The sequence below is a fragment of the Balearica regulorum genome, chromosome 5 (assembly GCF_011004875.1).
Source record: "Balearica regulorum gibbericeps isolate bBalReg1 chromosome 5, bBalReg1.pri, whole genome shotgun sequence".
Lineage (NCBI taxonomy): Eukaryota > Metazoa > Chordata > Aves > Gruiformes > Gruidae > Balearica > Balearica regulorum.
In genome coordinates this window covers 14,461,250-14,469,656 of record NC_046188.1, presented here as the reverse complement: position 1 = coordinate 14,469,656, position 8,407 = coordinate 14,461,250, and positions in this window count along the sequence as shown.

Sequence of the window (8,407 nt, the reverse complement as noted above, 5' to 3'; positions counted from 1 at the left end):
TTTGGGAGTTCTGTAAAAATTGTAAGTATGCTCTGATCTTCAAAAAAAGGTTGTCAAATAAAATAAAATAGGACAGAAACTTATGCACACTTCCTCAAGCTCCATATTGCCAAACTGATGAGTCTGTTATCAAAGACTCGGTCTGACTGGTCTTTCGAGGAATGTAGGAAATCCAGCTCAGACCACTGAACTTCCATTCTGTCATGCATAGAAAAAGCATCAAAAGCAATGCAAAAACCTTTCTCCTTAGACAAATGCGTAATTACCTGCCCATGGGATAAGTTTCTATCTTCCCCCCCTACCCCTCCCAATTTGAATCTGCTTATAATCTTAGGGCTGAGGGCTAATTACCTTCTTAATTTTGTCTATTTCCTTTAACAGAAATCTGAAGCATTAAGACCAACGCTTTGCCTTTTCAAACTCCTCCTGAGTGGTGAGTTTCTTGTTTTGTTTGCTATAGCATGAAGTGTCAGTGGTCCACTATGTTTTGTTGCATCAGTTTGAGGTTCCCTGCCCTTCAAACTGCCCCTGGTCCTCCTATGTAGAGGACGAATGGGACTGGGGCTGGACCAAAAAGCAACTTTCCAATCCAGATCTAGATTGTTCTTCAATTTGCAGCAAAATTCATTTTTGACCATTTGCAGCAAAGGACAAAAAGTTAGTAAAATATCGATCACCTTGAATCTTTTGCTTCAACATTTCAAAGAAATGGGTTTTGAAGTCTTTAAATGATACGAGCTTACACTCTTAAATAAAAGGTCATTTCAGACCCAAATCAGAGGTTTTAAATTTAAGTGGCTGTAGCGAACGAGGCATGGTTTTCTTCTGGCTTTCATGGTTGACCATGAGATCATGTAAGCTAACAACATATGAGTTTATGAAGCGGGTCTGTCCCTAAAGCTGGCACTACCTGGCTGGTGATTTTCATGGGACTCAGCAATCTCTGAGATTTCCACCATTTTGTCAAATGTGAAGCTGAGCAACAAATTTTGAACACTTAAGTAACTTAAGAAACAAATAATATGTAGGGAAATGCAAAGAGATCATGTCACTGCCCAGCTTTTGTTTCTTTAACAAATGAGCCTTGAAACATCAAAATAGGGGTGCTGTGACAGATCCAATCTTTTCAGAAGTATTCTACATGAGAAAGACATGCTAAATCTCAGCCTTTCTTGCAGATATGCGCAGTTTAGACCAATAGTTTCCTGAGACAACATTTGGTCACTAAATCAACCAGCTATGCCTTTCTCTATCACGCTTTTCATTGCTTTGTATATCTGTATGACAACTACTCTTTTCCTAAAAAGCCTTTAGAGGGGCTCTCATATAGAAGGTCCACCTTGACTTTGTCATCTATATTTGGCTCTTTATATCTTCTTGGAAATAGGATGACCAGAACATATCTATGTGCTCTTCAGTGCTTTCCAAGCTAACGCCTTATTTGCATTATGGCACATGAAGTTGATTAGGGGACTGGAGCATCTCTCTTATGAGGAAAGGCTGAGAGACCTGGGTCTGTTTAGCCTGGAGAAGAAGAGACTGAGAGGGGATTAGATCAACGCTTATAAATATCTAAAGGGTGGGTGTTAAGAGGATGGGGCCAGACTCTTTTCAGTGGTGTGCAGCAATAGGACAAGGGGCAACGGGCACAAACTGGGACACAGGAAGTTCCATCTCAACATGAGAAAAATCATCTTCACTCTGAGGATGACAGAGCACTGGAACAGGCTGCCCAGAGTGGTTGTGGAGTCTCCTTCTCTGGGGATATTCAAAACCCATCTGGACACAATCCTGTGCAACCTGCTCTAGGTGATCCTGCTTTAGCAGGGGCGTTGGACTAGATGGTCCCCAGAGGTCCCTTCCAACCCCTACCATTCTGTGATTTGCCATCACCAAACTCAGAGAAGTCTTGGTCAGAAGAGGTACAATTACCCTCATGAATGCCAGCCTGTCCGTGGGGGAGGCTCAGCAGTGCTTAATGATCTTCTATTCCTAAAGATGAACTGCTTATTTTAGTAAACATTTGTTCTAAACAAGTAGCAGGCACAACTTTTTTTCTCTTTCTAGAAACACTCTTGTAGCTTGTTCGCAAAACTATCTCACATGATCCTGAAAACATTTAACAGAGGCATCTCCTATGACCAGAACCACAGATTTAGGCTCTGTCACCCTATTGTAGCCCCTTCTTCATCACAGAAAAGTACTGCAAAAATTCAGCTTTGTGAGAGCTGTGAGGCATTTGGAAACCATTGGGAGAAAACGTGCCATGAAAGTGAATGTCTTCACTGTGTGATGCAAATATATGTTAAGCAATAAAATCCTTGTTCCTAAATAGGCTTGTCTTGTTTTGATGTTCAAGGATATGAAAAAAGACACACATACTTCTCATTTAATCTTGCCAAGATATAAAACTTGCCTATTTTTATATAGTTGCCCAATATGGACAACAAAAATAGCTTTCTTAATAAAGAGAAAGAAGAGGAAAAGGCTAGCTAATTTCTTGTGATGCAAAATCATGAGGTCCACCTCAAAACTGCACATCATTTTTAGGCTGAAGTTCTACCTGTTGAACCTCATTTCACTGAGGAAAAATGCTGTTGCTTCTTGAAACTCAGCTTAAGATGACTGAACTGCTCTGTCAGAGAATATTACTACTCCCAAAAGTAAAATCTGAAGAAAAGATTAATATACTTTGCTGAGAGGAAGCTTGATAACTATCATTGTGCTGCATATTTGCTTCTCATAGCAGATGATATTTGATCATTTGAAATGATTACTTAGCTTTAGCTGAAAATCTTTTGAATCAAGTGGCTATAAATCACCTGTCCCGCAAGTATTGCTACTAACTAGTGAGAATTTAGACAGCATTAACACAGGCTAATAACTCCTTTCAAAGGGAGAAGGGGCTGAGTACCTCAAGAGCATGTGTGTGTGCGTGTGTGTGTGTATAAAAACCTCTGGGGACAATGTGAGAGTTTTTAAAGAAACAGCTAAACCTCTCCCATGAAAAATAAGCTACATCAGTGCCAAACTGTATTGCAGTATTTTAAACTCAAAAGCCACACTTTTTTTTCCAGGGGGAGAAATAATTTCATCTAATCCTGAGTGATGATATTAGAATATGAATGTTGTGCAATTACATCGGTGCACATGTTAATAGTGCCAGATACCTCGTACCCCTGTACCTGAAATGAGCCTGTTCAGAAACCCGGAGCTGCAGCTTCCACAAAACAGGACTGAGAATTTGTGAAAATATCTCCATTTCTAAGGTTTGGGTAATAGTCCCTGTACTACTTCATGAAAAAATTATCCAGGAAACACTATTATTTTCAATACACGGCTTCTTATTCTGTGTAAGATTTGTGTGTCATTCCTGCATTAAAGCATTCAGCATCAACCTATAAAACTACTACAATAATATTCCAGAAGGACTCAGGATCTTAGTCAGTTCCTAAAAAAATATGCAAAAATGTATGTGAAAAACAGGTTTCCAAAAATCACTCAGCACTGACATAATACTAAAGGTGCAATGATTTTGTTAGCATAGAAAATAACTACTGTTGATTCATCTGCAAACACTTCCTCAACGGATGATGCAATTTAAAATTAATAAATAAGCTTCTCGATGGGTACTTTTCAGAGGTTTCGAAAATGACAATGGACTTCAGTTCTAATTTTTAAGTGTTAGCTTAAGAGACCAAATATACCAATGTATCCTTTAGGAATTGATGCCACTACACAGAACCAAGGGTTTATTTTTATCTAAACTTGCAGCTCATTGAAACCCAGGTATTATTAAAATGCAGTCTAACTAGGCTTTGGTCATCTGAAAACACCACCAGCATTTCCTTATTCACTTTGCTTGTTTATGCCTTTCAGCTACGGTTAGATGTTATTAACCAGCTGCGGAAAAGTCACATGTATACGTGAAAAAAATTAAAGGGAGAAATTATGGATTTGAATAATTAGAAGTAAAAGATAGAGTAAGTTAACGGGGATGTTGGTGGAAATGATTTTAAATGGCTTACTGTGATGTATACTTTTCCTGTAGTCTGTTTAACACTATTCCTTTTACTTCAAATCCATAGCAGTTCTGGTCCTTTTGTTACTAACCGTTCAATAGGTATCTTGACAGCAGAACTACATCTTCGTTCTCATTTAATAACTATTTATCATTCTGTATCTGCCCATTTTCAAGAAGGAATAAAGTTAAGTGTTCCAGAAATTGGAAAAAATTGAAACTTGACCTTTATTAAGTGGGTTAATTGTCACAATCTCAGCATGTATGAAATTAATGACCAAAAAGTGGAACTTCAGAGTTTCAGAAGACTAGGTTAATGTCCAAAAAAGTCTAAACTCTGACCTTCTTGACATATGCCAAAAGAAACAGCCACCCTAATAAATTACTACCTGTGTGCAATTATAATAAACCATTCCTAGCATCCAATCACTTGAATTAATTGCTGCAAGGCAGTGGTGCTTTCTTACAGATATTCAAGTTAATCTAAAAGTTCCTTTGCAGTTCATTGGAGGCTGTTTGTGCATGCCTGCTTCAGTATGGAGATTCAGGTTTAATATTTCATACCTTTGCACCACAAATATGGTATGTATACAACCCCGCTTATTAGCGCTGAAATTAGGAGCCTTGGTCGAGTTATTAACAGCACAGAAAGTGGTGAACCAGCATGGAATAAAGCAAAGAGAAATTAATTTGCCTTCACCTGTACCATAAAGCAATTGCTGGATGCAGGACGCCTAGATAATTCCCAAATTTCACCCTGATGGAGGGGAAACGGACAACTTTTGTAAATATGGCCACAAGCTACAGAATATTTAAATCAAACAGCATTCACCAAAAAAATTAAAAAATACTCTATTTGCACAGAACCAAGCCAGCAGCACAACGTGAAACCTACTGACTTCCACGCCACCGTGCCAAACACGGACGAATTGGCCAGGAGGACAGTCAGAATTTCTCCTGTGGATAGCAAGTGCACCTAGGGAACGGGAAGGTGGCCCCAGCCTGACACAAAGCCAGGTGACCTGGCCGGTAGCATCTGTAAGTGAAACAAGGCACCGCGCTGGAATTAGGTGGCTGTTGGTCTTGCCACACAGAGGAGGAGCAGTGGGACGCTACAGGGAAATTCAGGGTTTGCGCCTGTTGATTCTGTTTGGAGGACAAATGACTTACATGTTCAGGGATGTCAAGTTGGCCCACTTTTCAAGAACAATATATGCTTAATATTAATAAAATCCTAAGTGTTTAAGTTCAATTATCCAGTTCTGCTGGTATCTGAATCTGTACATAAGTACTGGTGATTCAGTTGGGAAACACACATTCCTCATGCAAGATTTTATTCCCTATCTTTATGTAGATTTTAAAACACCTTTCTGAAGAAGCAAAGTCAAGTCTCAAAGGGCTACAGATCTGTTTCATTCCAGCTCACATTAAGCTGCTCAAAGGCACAAGTTCTGGTGGTCAGCATTACTTATTTTGCCATATCTGAACTGGATTTAATTGGAATATGATTGTTTAGTTTCTCCAAATTGGGAAGTTAAAAACATAATAATTCTGTGTGGACATACCCAAAAATCTTTAAATAATAAAAATCAGAAAAACAGAAATAAAAGGAGTTCAGAGCACAGTCAACAGAAGGAATCACCTGGAAGACTCAGGTTCTAAAGCCTCTTCTATGCTTGATCAACTATGTAATAAGACAATCCTATACATAAAAATACTATTTGGACAAAGGTCCCCAGGTCTAGACACATTACATTTCAGGTGAGTGTCCTGAATACAACGGTATCGTCTATTTTCATATTGCTCACTGCGGCCCTGTCCAATGCTTCCATGCTGGATTGATAAAGCCTTTCCTTACCCCCTTGGTGGTGAGTAGTTCCCACAGAATCACAGCACCGTTCTCCCACAAGGGAGCAAGTTAATGAACAAGTGTCTCCAACCCAGACTTCACTCAGGTTGCCCTCAGCACTGACAGCAAGGCAAGCAGCCGCTTACATCTGTTCTAACACATTACAACAGTTTGTAATTCATATGTTTTCACCTGTTCCTAGGGAAAGTGAAGCCATTGTCTAATTGTGAAATGTATGGCTTGCTTAAAAATCCACACTACTTACAGTATTAGTTGGAGATACTCTTTTTTTTGAACGCTCACTGAAATAATTCCTAAACTTCTTACTCTTCAGGACAGCAACCACTGCCTCCAAGACAAGCTAGCTAGTGCTCAGTTGTCCAGCTTTTTTTTTCCACTTGAGGACATCTCCTTGCTTTCCTCCTCTATCTAGCTTAATCTTTCATGATGAAAATGAAACCAGCTCCAGCAGTTAAGTCTTCCTTGCATGAAAGACAAAGGCAGAAGTCAAATGCTTTCTGGTTTCCAACCGTCCCAGTACTGACGGCAGACACCTTTTGGGCAATGCAAACACTGACAACCAACTTGATTGCTTTTGTAAACTGCCAGGTTCAGTTCATGCTGATACCAATGTAGAAAAAAAAAAAATTATTTAATTTGTAAGTGAAGCTTGATGTCTGTGTACACTGAAAATAAAGATAATTGTTAATGACTAAAGAGAGTGTACAAGGCAAAAATCGCATTTTGTTCAAAGAACACAAGTACCATATACCGCTCAATGTACACCACTACCCAAAATACCTTACTGAAGCATATTTCAAAGCCTGTTACTGATAATCCAGGAATATCAGTACCAGAGCACTCCATATTCAGGAAGGAAAAAAAGAAGGGAAAAAATGAGTGTTTTGGTTTCTGCTTGGTACCATAGGATAGACACTTTGGCATTTGGTAAAATTGTAATGTGTGTTTTTCACTAAACAAATTAACATATATTTCATTTGTATTACTAAGGCTCGAGGTTATGTCATGGACACTAACTCTACAGCTGTCATTCAGTTTTGAAATACACCAAATACACCAGTGAACCTAAGGAGAAACAAAACCCAAAAGAATCCAGGACTATTTGTAGCTTATTTTCTTAAGCATGGATTGAGATTTTTTTATTTTAACTGAAAAATCCTCCGCATGGGTTCCAAACTTGTGGCATTTGTTAGGAAATAGATGTAGAAACCGAGAAATGCTAAAGGAAGCTCTTCTAACCATGAGTCACCAATTTACATGCTGTACTTTGTACAACAAGCAATGCACTTGAAGAAAGCATGTTAGAAACTATTAAATATAGATGGTAATGATGTGAAAATCATGTGGTCATATCTGACTTCAACAAGGATCAGTTAAAAAAAAATCTTCTAGAGAAAAAGGGATGGGTGTTGCTTAATCAGATAAATTTGGTAGAGCAATGTTTTTTCTGAACACTCCTGTTTGGCACAAAGTACGAGAAATAGCAAGGACTGACTTTCAGCCCATAAAATCAGAAGAGAGCAGTGGATTTTGGGAGCACTTTCATTGTGTCAGACTGAAAGAGTTCACATTACGTTTCATGATTACTTCCCATGCCTTTTTATAAAATAAGGGTGATAGAAGTGGCAGCAGCAGATATGAAATACTGTTTCTAAGTACGTGAACTAGGGAAGAACAGTTTGTGTAACCTAAATCTTCCAGTCTACCGCTGAAACATGCATGACCCCACGGTGATCATTCTTCTCTAAGGGCAAATTAGCCTCAAGAATGCAGCTGCTGTTGAGTTGCATAGATTTTCTGTACATACCACCTTTTAACAATGTCCAAAGGAAGGAATACTTATTTTGGTCAAGACGCTAAAACACAGCTTATCTTAGCCAAGATCCTAAACCCTCTTACCTCGGTCAGAAGGCTCTCAGCTCCCCTTTACTCATGACAGGACTTAAGCTAAGGTTACATTTATATATTTTACAAGTATTTTTTCCGAGTGGAGGTTGTTGCTGAATTTTGTATGTTCGACTTTATCAACAGGGCTATATGGGCATCATCTTGCAGTATAGAGTAGTTATAGGCTGTTGGGGAAATGATTTATCAGTAGCTAGGTTCATGTAAAATTCAAAAGGTTTCGGGGTTTTTTTTCCCCTGTTTTGTTTTTGGAGAACAGTCCGAGAAATCCAAGTCATGTCTTTCTTACAGGAATACTTCAGATAGCTAGCTAAACAGAAGCAAGAGTTGGCATTTAGCCTGGGATTAGTGTGAACAGCCTCTTAACCAAACATTATGAAGAAAGTTAACTTTAAAATGCTTTGAAAGGTCTGTTTTCATGACAGATGGTAATAAGGGCTCATCAGTGCCAATTTTTTGGTTTCCACCTCAGTTTTGAAAAGCTTAAGTTTTAGGTTAGTGCTTCTGAGAAACCATTTAATGCATAGAGGAAAAATGCAAATTACAAAATTAGATTACTCACTATTTTTATTGTATGCAACATATTTTTTCTAAATAACACTAAGAGATGA